The sequence below is a fragment of the Paroedura picta genome, chromosome 4, assembly GCF_049243985.1.
Source record: "Paroedura picta isolate Pp20150507F chromosome 4, Ppicta_v3.0, whole genome shotgun sequence".
NCBI classification, from domain to species: domain Eukaryota; kingdom Metazoa; phylum Chordata; class Lepidosauria; order Squamata; family Gekkonidae; genus Paroedura; species Paroedura picta.
Window position 1 is genome coordinate 85,814,955 of NC_135372.1, and position 12,642 is coordinate 85,827,596.

Here is a 12,642-nt window from a genome sequence, read left to right on the forward strand (position 1 = left end):
CCATCTATTTGCCAGGAATTGAGAGGGCTGGATGCCATGATCTTTGTTTTCTTGATGTTGAGTTTCAAGCCAACTTTTGCACTCTCCTCCTTCACCCGCATCAACAGGCTCTTTAGTTCCTCTTCACTTTCTGCCATTAGAGTGGTATCATCTGCATATCTGAGGTTGTTGATATTTCTCCCTGCAATCTTGATCCCAATTTGTGACTCCTCTAATCCCGCATTTCTCATGATGTGCTCTGCATACAAGTTAAATAGGCAAGGCGACAGTATACAGCCTTGCCGAACTCCTTTCTCAATTTTGAACCAGTCAGTGATTCCATGTTCAGTTCTCACTGTTGCTTCTTGACCTGCATATAAATTTCTCAAGAGACAAATAAAATGCTCTGGTATTCCCATCTCTTTAAGAACTTGCCACAATTTGTTGTGCTCCACACAATCAAAGGCTTTAGCATAGTCAATGAAGCAGAAGTAGACGTTCTTCTGATACTCCCTAGCTTTCTCCATGATCCAGCGTATGTTGGCAATTTGATCTCTAGTTCCTCTGCCTCTTCGAAATCCTGCCTGTACTTCTGGAAGTTCTCGGTCCACATATTGCTGGAGCCTAGCTTGTAGGATTTTGAGCATAACTTTGCTAGCATGAGAAATTAGTGCAATGCTGCGGTAGTTTGAACATTCTTTGGCATTGCCCTTCTTTGGGTTTGGAATGTAAACTGACCTTTTCCAATCCTGAGGCCATTGTTGAGTTTTCCATATTTGCTGGCATATTGAGTGTAGCACTTTTACTGCATCGTCCTTTAAGATTTTGAATAGTTCAACTGGAATGCTGTCACCACCACTAGCTTTATTGTTGCTCAGACTTCCTAAGGCCCATTTGACTTCACATTCCAGGATGTCTGGCTCCAGGTCAGTAACTACCCCACTGTGGTCATCAGGGATGTTAAGCTCACTCTTGTATAGTTGTTCTGTATAATTTTGCCACCTTTGTTTAATCTCTTCTGCTTCTGTGAGGTCCCTACATTTTGGTCCCTTATCATACCCAACTTTGCATGAAACGTTCTCTTCATATCTCCAATTTTCTTGGTATATACTGAGGTCCATTCCGCACATCTGCCAATGTTGTCCGTGGCAGCCTGAATCGCTAGAATTTGTAGTGGAATTTTGACATTTCACATAGTGCAAATTGTAGTGCAATATTCATGCACCCACAGCGCTTTTTTGGTAACGCACATGTTTCCAGTTTTGCAGGAATTGCAAACAAGGTGCTCTAAATTTGTGGTGCTTCTGCCTGCCTCAGCCCATCAATCAAAATGGAGAGCCAATCAAACAGATCATCCTCGTGGCTCCGAAATGCCTTTTTCCCTTTAAATTTTATTTTTAAAAAATCTAAAAACACAGGTGGAAAAAATCTGAAAGCACAACAAATATGTGTTAATTTATTGCTTCTTTGCTTCACACAGAACTGTATTTCATTGTAATCCCCCCCCCCATGGCTTTTTACACAAGGCTAAACCAGGGGGAGGTATTCATTGGAAATGGAAAAAAGCCCGCTGAGGGGGCTTTCTCAGATCCTCCATCTATGCTAATTAATACAGCCTGTTGGCGGACATGCATGTAATCATTGACACATGTCTCCAAGAAAAAAATAACATACAATGCATGTTAGTGCAAGTAGGGCAACATTAGGCACACGGTGAGCAAGGGACTCTGTGACATTATGATGCTCACTTTGAAAGTTTAAAGTTTAAAACCTTCTGTCAAACAAACAGTGTGCTCGATTGTTCATTGCTTTATAAGGTTTGTAGGAAAAAAAGGCATTCCCATCTCCCGGAAGCTTGGGGGCGGGAATGGAGGAGGGACCTTCTTCCTAACGCTATTTTGAGAATGCACATATCTTTTGCTGATGCGTTGCAGGTTGTTCTCAGGAGTCAAATGCTTTTTAAAGGGGGAATCCACATTTTACGATTCCCCACGAAGCCCTATAAAAAAGCTAATGTTGCTGAAGTGTTGCGGTTTGTGTGCGACATTGTGCATAATGTCAAAAATGTAGCATTTACAAACTGCAAAACATCAGCTACAGTTAAGTTGTGCGGAATGGACCTGACTAAGCACAACTGGCATGATCACATGGATACAGCATTGAAAAATGCAATACAGTATCTTATTATTATGACTTCTCTTCCTCCTTTCTCCCATTTGGGGAAGTCCTTAACAGACATATGCCTTGGAAACTGATGCTAGTGGTTAAAATATTTCCTCTTGCTAGGTTAACATAAGTGTAGCAGAATATTTTATTTATTAGTTTACAAAATTAGGATCCACCTTTCAGCCTATACAAAGACACTATGGTGCTAACTCTTAAAACATCAATTAGGAAGGTGGGGATGTCAAATGAAACAAAAAAAAAATCTTCATGTAATGGCAGAAGATGGCAACAGAAGGGGACAGACACATTTTCCTAAGGCGAGAGGTCCAGAGCTTTGGTGCGATGACAGAGAAGGCCTTACCTCAAGTACGGTTGCCCATCCTCCTCTAGAGATTTCCCACTCTTGGGTCCTGCCCTCTCTGATGATCAGCGAGCTGGCAGGGAGACTTGCCAGCAAGGAAGGCAGTTGTCCCTGACAGCACAGCAATGTCACTTCCAGCATATAGCAGAAGGGACATCATCACATCACGGTTAACTCCCTGGTATTTTGGCAAAAATTCCATGGTAGAAACCATTTTTACCATAGAGATTTTGTGAAAGCATCATAGCATTACCACAATGCCAGCATCACAATGATATCACTGCTGGTACATGCTGGAAGTGATGTTGCCATGTTACCAGTGACACAGGCCTTTCTTTCTCTGTTGGAAAGTCCCTCACTCCCAGCCTTTTGCCAAGAGGGATCTGGAAACCCTGCTCCCAGAGACCCATCTCACCTCAGAAGCCAGGGACACCAGAAGCTGGACCTCTGAAGATAAACATAGGGGTTGGGCAGGTTCATAAGGGAGTAGGTGGTCCTTCAGGAATGTTGGTCTCAAACCACTTAGGACTTTAAAAGACAAGAACTTGAATTGTGCTTAGAAATAAATTGGGAGCCAGTGCAGATGGGCTGAGAATATATCTCAAAGTCCGATCCAGTCAGTGGAGGGTGAGTTAGTATTGCATGGATAGAAATGGAATCAGAATAGGGGCAACGGGCTATAACAGTTTGGCTGCTTGCAGATCCTTTGCCTGGCTGCCTTTCTGTGCCCCTGTGTGTGAGAGCAGATCCCAGCACTCTTTCTGTTAATGCCACCGAATTGTTAATGGCACTGATTATCTGCAGTAGATGCATCATCACTCAGCTCTTCCTCACTGTTTCACATTAACATAGCAACTCTGATGAATGACTTTTTAGTTCCAATTAAAAAAATAAGAGCCTCTTGTGGCACAGAGGTAAGGCAGCAGACATGCAGTCTGAAAGCTCTGCCCATGAGGCTGGGAGTTCAATCCCAGCAGCCGGCTCAAGGTTGACTCAGCCTTCCATCCTTCCGAGGTCGGTAAAATGAGTACCCAGCTTGCTGGGGGGTAAACGGTAATGACTAGAGAGGAGATGACTGAGAGGGGATCTGATAAGCATCTTCAAGTATTTAAAAGGGTGCCACATGGAGGATGGAACAGAATTGTTCTCCCTTGCCCCAGAGGGACAGACCAGAATGAATGGGATGAAATTAATTCAAAAGAAATTCCATCTAAACATCCGGAAGAAGTTCCTGACAGTTAGATCGATTTCTCAGTGGAACAGGCTTCCTTGGGAGGTGGGTTCTCCATCTTTGGAAATTTTTAAACAGAGGCTAGATAGCCATCTGATGGAGAGGCTGATTCTGTGAAGGCAAAGGGGTGGCAGGTTACAGTGTCCTGTATAGTGCAGGGGGTTGGACTAGATAACCCATGAGGTCCCTTCCAACTCTATTATTCTATGATTCTATGATTCTATGACTGTAGAAGGCACTGGCAAACCACCCCGTATTGAGTCTGCCATGAAAACGCTAGAGGGCGTCACCCCACGGGTCAGACATGACCCAGTGCTTGCACAGGGAATACCTTTTAAAAAACAAACAAAAGAGTATTGAGTTTGAAAAAATGAATTTCTCTGGAAGAACATGGCAGCATTTGCAGTGCTAAGCCAAAGTCCAGTTGATATAGTAAACTTCATTACCGGCATCAGTGAACTACCTACACTTCCCTTTCATATTTGCTTGGGCAAGAAGAGAGCCTTTCTGTGCCCCTGGAGATTCTATAAGTGGGCAGATTTGGCTCAAGCCAGGTGCTGATCTACACCATGTACAGCAAGGATCTGAAGGCTTTTACAGGTAAAGAGCCAAACAACATCAACATTCACCATATATACAAGCAGTGGTTGCATCTGTATTGGGATATGAAAAGGAACATTGGGACAGAAGGAAAGAAGGGGGGAGACCACCATCTGCTGGTATGATATATAAATATATGAGAAAGGGAATGTCAATTAAGGTGGGTATAATATTTAACTGTTTCTGAAATGTTTCCAGAAATAACTTGAAACATGGCCCTACATCAAAAATCTTATAAATGAAACATTTAAGGTTGTCAAGTGCCCTCTGGGGTGGGTGGGAGATGTTCCATATTCAGTAGGCCTTGCCAGCTGGTACTCCAGTGGGTAATGGGAGAAATATAGACACAATTGCTGTTTAATGTCACCTCTGGGGAATCTATGGAAGTGATGTCACACCTCTCTAGGAATCACTAGAGAAAAATCAGACAATTCCTCTCTAGGAATTGCTGAAAACTCTGTGGCAACTCCTACAGAGACGTGCTATTGTTTCTGGTGTGTCCCAAAAGTGAAGTCAAAGAATTGCTGCCACCCCCACCCCATCCTTATTTCCCGCTATAATTTCCTGCTGGTTGCTAGGTTGAGTCTGGCAACACTAACACAAACTGAGCAATGTTTTCTAAGATTAAGGACATTGTGGAGTCAGTGTCACATAGAATGTACTAGAACAAGTTAATTTTTCCTTGTATTAACTGCCACTCTTGTAAAACGTTTTGTGGTGGGTTACAGAAAATAAACCCGCAGATAAGTATGTTTAACATACTTATAGCTCTTAATATGAGGAGGGCCCCCTTGATGTTTCACACCCCAGCCTGAACCAAAGACCTGGTAAAGAGCTCCATTTTGCAGGCCCTGTGGAATTGTGAAAGCTCCTACAGGACTCTCAGCTCTTCTAGAAGCTCATTCTACCAGGTTGGGGCCAGGACCAAAAAGGCCCTAGCCGTAATTGAGGCCAGGTGAACTTCCCGAGTCCTGGGAATCACCAACATCTGATGATGAGAGTGTCAACGGTTATTTAAATTCCCAGTTATTCAATAATTTAGGCCTAACTGACAGCACCATCTATGCAAACACTTAAGGTATTTATGCAGGGCTACAGTATGACTCACACCTGTCTTTTGTTCAGCAACTAGGTGTGATCCATAGCCTGCATTTAGGTCCTGCTCACAAATGGCTGCCTCTGGGTATTTGGCCCCTCACTGCCCCGCTATATTTGCTTACTGCCAAGCACCGGTAACCAGTGGCTTCACAGATGGTTCTCCCCTCCTGCAGGCCAGAGGCCAGCCACTCCAGTCTAAAAGATTAGCGAAAGGAGAGTTAAGCAAATGAGTCTACCATCTCATTTATGCACAAGTCATGCAAAAATAAGTTTTCTAACAAGGCAGTGATACTACTAGTTTCCAGTCTTGTCACTTTGGACCACAGCAGGATTAAGTACAGCAACCTAATCTACAAGCACATTAGAATGTGTGAAAACAATAATCCCAAGAAGGAAACACATTATCTGGCCTTGTTACTTCACAAAGTAATTTGAATTAATTTTTCCCTAGAGTGGTTAGGGACCACTGCTGCCTGCCCTTCTCTTTTCTCTTTAGCTAATGAAGCTTTACCAGTGACTGTTAGTGAATTTCTATTAAGACCTCATTTTAAAGGTTATTACGGGGCAAAACAATTCCTGCTCCTGGGAAAGATGTCTATGAATTCGTAATTGTAAATCCATGTCTGGTAGGGATTAGCATTTGAAAGGAATAGAATTTGTGTGTGAACCCAGTTGGGGTAAGGAAGATAATTTCAGTGAGCAGAAGAAAAGCAATGTAACATTTGATTATAGTTTACACATTTAATTTTCCCCTGCTCAATTCTCTTGGATAATTATTTTCAGAAAATATTGTTTTCCTCTCTTGCTGCACCTCGACGATGAGCATATTAAAGTGTTTGGTGAAATAACCACTGACCTCTGTGTTATCCTCCTAGATTATATTAATATTCTCAATATTCCGCAAAGATATATGTGTGTGTATGTCAAAAGGGCTTTTGTTCAATGCCTGCTTGTTGTTACAGAAAGGAGACACTTGTAGGGTGATGTTATAAGAGCCTGAATAAGTTAATGAGGAAGTAAGATGTGGGTTAGTAAGTAAGTGCATAACTATGTTCACTGAGATGTCTGAGATTTTTTTTAAAAAGTCAAATTGTTATCTTTTGCATTTATATCCTCCAATTCCTTTCTTACAGTCCAGACGGATTTATGTAAAGAAGCAATGCCAAGGCAGTTGCGGAGTTGCCATGTGTAATCCAGATTTCCCTGTTTCAAGGTGGGCGGGCGTCTTAATTATTTGTTATCACCTCTGTTTCCTGTTTCATGCAACACGGCAGAGAAAGTCATTGGACTTGTTATGGTCTGGAACTGGCTCCTGGAATTAGAGTGCTCTGAATCAAAAGTGGTGAAATGATTCCAGGGAGGGGGCCATGTGGAGGCACCATGCATAAAATTGATGCAAAGAACTCAAGGGTGATTGGCCTTGACAAGGGAGCTGAGGAGAACTGGCAAGGCCCAGGAAAAAGAGCCTCCTCACAGCAGACCCTGATTTCAATTCCTTGAGAAAGTGTGCTGTGATGGAGGAGTGCCATGCAGGGATAATGCTGAGTAGATTGGCCTTATAGGATGGGACACTCTGCTTCAAAGAACATTCATCCATATGATTTAAGCCTCAAGCATCAGTGTTATATGCCAGAAACAGCCTGTGTGTGCATATACCCTGGCCCATTCCGCACAAGGTTCAATGTTGCAAATTGGTTTTGGAACAAAAAAATGCCGTTTTAAATAGTGGAATTCGTCGTTATGCATACCTGCCTTTGTAGTGGGATCCAGTTGCGTTTCTATCGTTCCCCACAGGTTTCCGGTCTCGGCAAAAATTGCTATCCAGGAAGCGATATTTGCCGAGCTTTGTCCCGCCCCTGGCTGTCAATCAAACGAGCATGCTCCCTTTAAGGCAGGTTTAAAAAAAAACACGTTGCAACAAATCTGCGTTGATTCGTTGCAACGGAGAGACCCAGCTAGCTAGCAGTTGGTGTGTGAGCTGCCATTTCATCGTTGCCATGCTCCCCCAAGTGAAAAAAAAATCCACCCCCGTGCACGGGTGCGATTTTCGGCCGAAAATAAAGGGAAAATAAATCAGCAAACGGGGCTGTGTGGTGCTTGGTGACTTAAAACAGAGGGACTGCAGCCGGGGAAGCCTCGCTGGGTGAATCAAGGCTCGCCGGTTCGTTGCTCTCCGCTTGTTCCGAGAAAAAAAAATGGTGATCGCTTCGCCGGAAGATCAGAGGAGAGAGTCAGGGGGAGGGACTTTGCTGAAATTGCAACAATGGTAACGCACAGAACTTTCCCACTAGTGTTGCATATTGGTTGCAAGAGTGTAGCGCTTTCCAGAGGGTGAATCCACTTTTTGAAGCGCTTTTTGCGACTCGGTTTCAGGAGTGTGGCAGATTGTGTACGACGTTGTGCACAACTGCATTTTAGTAGCGATTACAATTTGCCACACTCCTGCTACAAAGAATCTGTGCGGAATGGCCCCCTGTATTTGCTCTGCATGCCTGTGTGAGCTAAGCATACTACTTCAATTGTTGGCTCTTGAGCATTCAGCAGACCTTTTAGGAAGGACGAAGCTGTACCTTGCAAGATCACGCAGGGCTGTGGTCTTTGACAGCATTATAAAATGTCACCCAGCATTGGAAAATTGGGATTTGCACATGCAATAACAGAGCCCCACTTCCTGACACAACTTCCTGTGTTCACTGAACCCATCTTCCCAGTCCTTACTACAGCACAAATCGCATTTTTAACAATTGAGTTATCACATAGCCAATGTTTATTGCTTTTACACAATATCAGTCAGCTTCAAGATTCATAAGACTACCATGATTTTATCAAAATCTGCAGAAAAACTGATTGAAACTTGCAAAAGTTTCACTACAAGTGGCCTGGGCAACTGTGCAGTTTTTTAAATCATGCATGATGGTATCTTGCTCCTTGATTCTGAGTTTGTGCCAACAGCAGCTAGTAGCCAGCTGGCAAGTGTAACAATTCAAGCCATTAACTGGGTGGATAGCAAATGCAGTGCCCACACTTGAAAATACAGACCATTTAGTGTTGCCAAGTAGGAGTTAAACATTCCTGGAAATTTGGGGGTAGGGGTTGGAGTCTGGAGATGGCAAAGTTTGGGGCAGGGTAAAATGCTACAGAATGTTAGCAGAGTAAAATGCTACTGAATCCACTCTCCAGAGCGGCCATTATCTACCATCAGGAGGTCAGCTGTGATACTGGGAGCTCCCCAGACCCCACCTGAAGGTTGGCAATCCTATAGCTTCCACATAAGTAGGAATATTTGGATTTTCCTGGTCCTGCCTACATGGCAGTTATTTCCTCTTCCCCACTCCCCATGGCAGCCATATTTCTCCTCCAGGTACAACAGGGGGCTTTTTGAGTTTTTAAAAAGTAACTGACATACATGTGTTCCACCCTGAAAGAAAAAGCAGGAAAAAAAATCTCCACATAGAAGTAGCTTATCAATTTTGTATCATTCTGTCATTCGACAGGAAGGGCCATTTCGCACGGCTTCAAAGTAGCAGAATGGTTGCTATTTGGAAACGCTACTAATTTGCCATAACCCACGACGTCGTAGACAATCTGCAACAATCCTGAAACCAATCAGCAAAAAGAGCTTCGTTGTGGCGCTTTCAGGGGAATCCAGAAAAGTGGATTCACCCTCCGGATAGCGATACACTCCTGCAACCAATCTGCAACAGTAGCGCTAAAGACCTGTGCGTTACCATTGTTGCTGGTTCTTCAAAGTCCCTCCCCCTGGCTCTCTCCTCCAAACTTCCGGCGAAGCGATCGCCATTTTTTTTTCTCCGAGCGAGCGGGGATAAACGCACCGGCGAGCCTCTTTCTGTTTAGAGGCTTCCCTGGCTTCAGTCCTTCACCTTTAGTCACTAAGCACAAACCACTGAAAAGCCCGTTTGCTGAAATAAAGTCCCTTTATTTTTTACACATTAATTCAGCCGAAAATCGGGCCCGTGAGGGGGGGGGGGGATTTTTTTTTTATCACTCGAGGCAGCGTGCAAACGATCATACAATCAAACGACAGCTCACATTAGGCAGCTGGATGGGTCTCTCCGTAGCAACGAATCTACCTAGATTCGTTGATATGGGTCGTTTTTTTTTTTAAAAAACCTTTCTTAAAGGGAAAGGGGCTGTTTGGGAGCATGCTAACGGCTGCCCATTGGCTGCTTGACGGCCAGGGGCGGGACGAGCTTGGCAATAGCGCTTCCTTTCTAGCGATTTCTGCCGAGACCGGAAGCCTGTGGGAAACGCTAAAAAACGCAACTGATTCCACTACAAAGGCAGGTATGCATAATGACGAATTCCACTATTTTAAATGGCGATTTTTCATTCCGCAAACAATTTGCAACAAAGATCCCTGTGCGAAAAGGCCCGAAGAATTTCACCAAATATTTATGTTCAGACACTGGAAGAATAGCAACATTTTTTTAATCACTGAGGGCAATATAGATGAGGAGATTACTAAATGGTTAATCCTGCTCACTGTGATACGTTGACCCATTATACACAGGCCAGAATGCCCACAGTGGCGGTGGCAGGGCAGCAGCGAAAATCCCTGATTATGCATGCCCCTGCCACCAGCACCATAATTGGCAGCATGGACCTTTCAACCCACCTCACCCCGACCTACGGTGTCTCTATAGGGACACTGCACACCCCTGCTGGGTCCGTGGAGCTGGCAGGGGCATCCCCCTGCCCCCACCATAGCATGTGCAGGGGGCCCGCCCCCCACTCCTCCTGGCCCCTCCCCACCTCTCCCCCCCCCCCGGCTGCTGCCATTTACCCTGCCTGGCAGCCTCCCGGGCTTCCTGGCCCTGGTGCAAAGCGCATGTGTGCGCAGCACGCTGGGGCAGCCCCGTATGCCCCACCCCCATGCGTGCACGGGGAACGGCGGGGCATCCTGCCCCGCCACAATGGCATGGCAGCAGTGCGGAGTAGCTGCTGCCATGCATAAAGGATCATTGCCCCACAAATATGGTCTGCATCCATCTGTTTTTAACAGCAACACTACTAGGGCACACTGCAAGAAAGGAGCTGCTCCATATTGATCATGTTTTGAGGGAAATGCCACTTGCACTGTTTCTGTAAAATGTGAGTAGGGTTAGGCAAAAGATAACCTATGAAGTATGCAGTGCTATTGCATTTAAGTGACTTGGAAGAAAAAGGAGATCAGCCATTACTACTGTGGGAAAAACCAAGGAACCTTTCTGAAAAACAACACTTTCTTTTTTCTTTGTGTTAGTGCTCACCCTGATCCAGTGACTGCAGCATGATTCCTTGTTTGCTGCATCACAGAAAGAGGGCAAGTGCTTGAAAGGCCACTTTTGCTGTTCTGCATGTGGCTCTCTTATGAGTGCATCAGTCCTCGGCATCACTGGCTGGACAATGATGAGTGCACAGTGGATACCATGCCAGTAGACCCTCAGGATCATAGACTAAGAAATCCCATATTTGTCATTTATATATCCGTATAGTCAAGTCATCTCCTCCCTTTCTCCTTGTCTTAAAGGCACATCACAACATACGGCTTTTATAAAGGTTAAACAACTAATTGCAGGTGGTCACCTCTGCTGCTCAGTGGACACCAAACAGAATGAATTATTGGCTATCTCCTTTTCCCTAATCTATACCCTGCATCGAATCAGCAGTGAGATGGGAGCCTGTTTCCAGCAGCAAGCTGCATCCACTGATAAGTGGCAAGGCTGATAGCCCTGGGAAGTCACATGAAAGTGATCATCTGTCACGGAGGCCTACCCATGGGAGGATTTTCTGCCCTTCTTCTACCTTCTCCATTGACCCCAGATGGGATAGGAGATCTCCATTTAATTGCAAGGGGGTGCTTGGGCAGTTTATTTTTCTTCCCTCTCTCCCTCCCTCCCCAGTGGCATTTCTAATGGTGAAAACTGTTTATGGATTTGTCAAGAAATGGCTAAACCCTAACTCAGAGAAAACAGTTTAACCACAAGTCACCCTCTGGAGTGATGATAATTTGACTTCTGTTGGGTTATTTGGTGTCTGAAAGATTGTGAAGGCAAAAGAATGTCTTAATATTTAAAATTATGTCCAGCACGCTTGTGTACAAATATCGAAGAGCACACTGTTGGTGGCACCTGGGCATATGCGCTTGACTGGAATTATGTATGCTTCAGTTGCAACTCTTTACTTTTGATTTACTTCATATTTATGGGTTTAAGTTCTGCTTGGCTGATTCCAATGCTTTAGTTTGTTGTTTTCTTTAGGGTGCTAGAGTGCAAATCTACACAGCAGTTATACTCTGAACAGTAAACCGAGCATGCCAGAGAGTGGCAATGAACTATCCCCCTTCCTTCCCCACATATTGCTTCAGGCCATTGCTCCTCTCAGGTTTTTTTTTCTGGAACTGGAGCTAAGAAGGGAATAAACTTGCCTGAAGCAACCGTTGCAGAGACATAAAGGACTCGAATGGGAAAGGTTCTGTGCTCTGTTTGCTGATAGACGTTCCCAACGTCCCATCGCATTTTATATAAAGAAATGGGAAGGACGTATGAATGCTGGCCCCAACCCATCTAGTTTGGTCTCAGATTCCACTCAAACGTATGTGAATTAAGTCAGTCAAAATCCACTTGTTCTTGTTGGAATATGAAAGATCTGCATGTACACAATTGGGCAGAATATAAAGAGCGTCCCCTTTGGGCATCAGAGAGGATGTATATTTAGCATAGATAGGATAGGAACTTCCTGATGATTTTTGAATTATCTCCTCCAGTGTCCTGATTGGCTCAAAAGGGGACTTCCTTCTTTTTGAGCACACTTCCTCCCTGCTTGCCTCCAGAACTGTTGTTGAAGCAAAGAATGACTGCAGCCAGCTAGTTAGGTCTCTCTCTCTCTCTCTCTCTCTCTCTCTCTCTCTTTTCTATGCATAGCTGTTTACCTTCATGAATAAAATTATTTTATTCTTTAAACAGCCTGGAACCCTGATTTCTCTGCATACATACATACATAAGACTATTGTTTCCAGCCATAGGCCATTACAATGCGATCAATATCGTATCAATATAAAAACAGTAAAAGAATTAGAACAATATATGCGGTAGTCCATAGATAATAAAAGACAATAAGAATTCAGGTTTCTAGCTCTCTGGTGGCGTAAATTTGGCTTGAATGTTCCTTGCTGCTAATGCGAATAGTGAAACATTATAACTAATTA

General features: G+C 44.1%; 1 long non-coding RNA gene across 1 annotated transcript; it reads left to right on the top strand.

Annotated features, from left to right (window-relative positions):
* The first annotated feature begins 215 nt into the window (after positions 1–215).
* LOC143835724 (uncharacterized) lies at positions 216–12,223 on the top strand. Its single transcript, XR_013230330.1, has 3 exons — positions 216–4,337; positions 6,569–6,648; positions 12,202–12,223. It is a non-coding gene; the product is annotated as an uncharacterized LOC143835724 (long non-coding RNA).
* Positions 12,224–12,642: the final 419 nt, after the last annotated feature.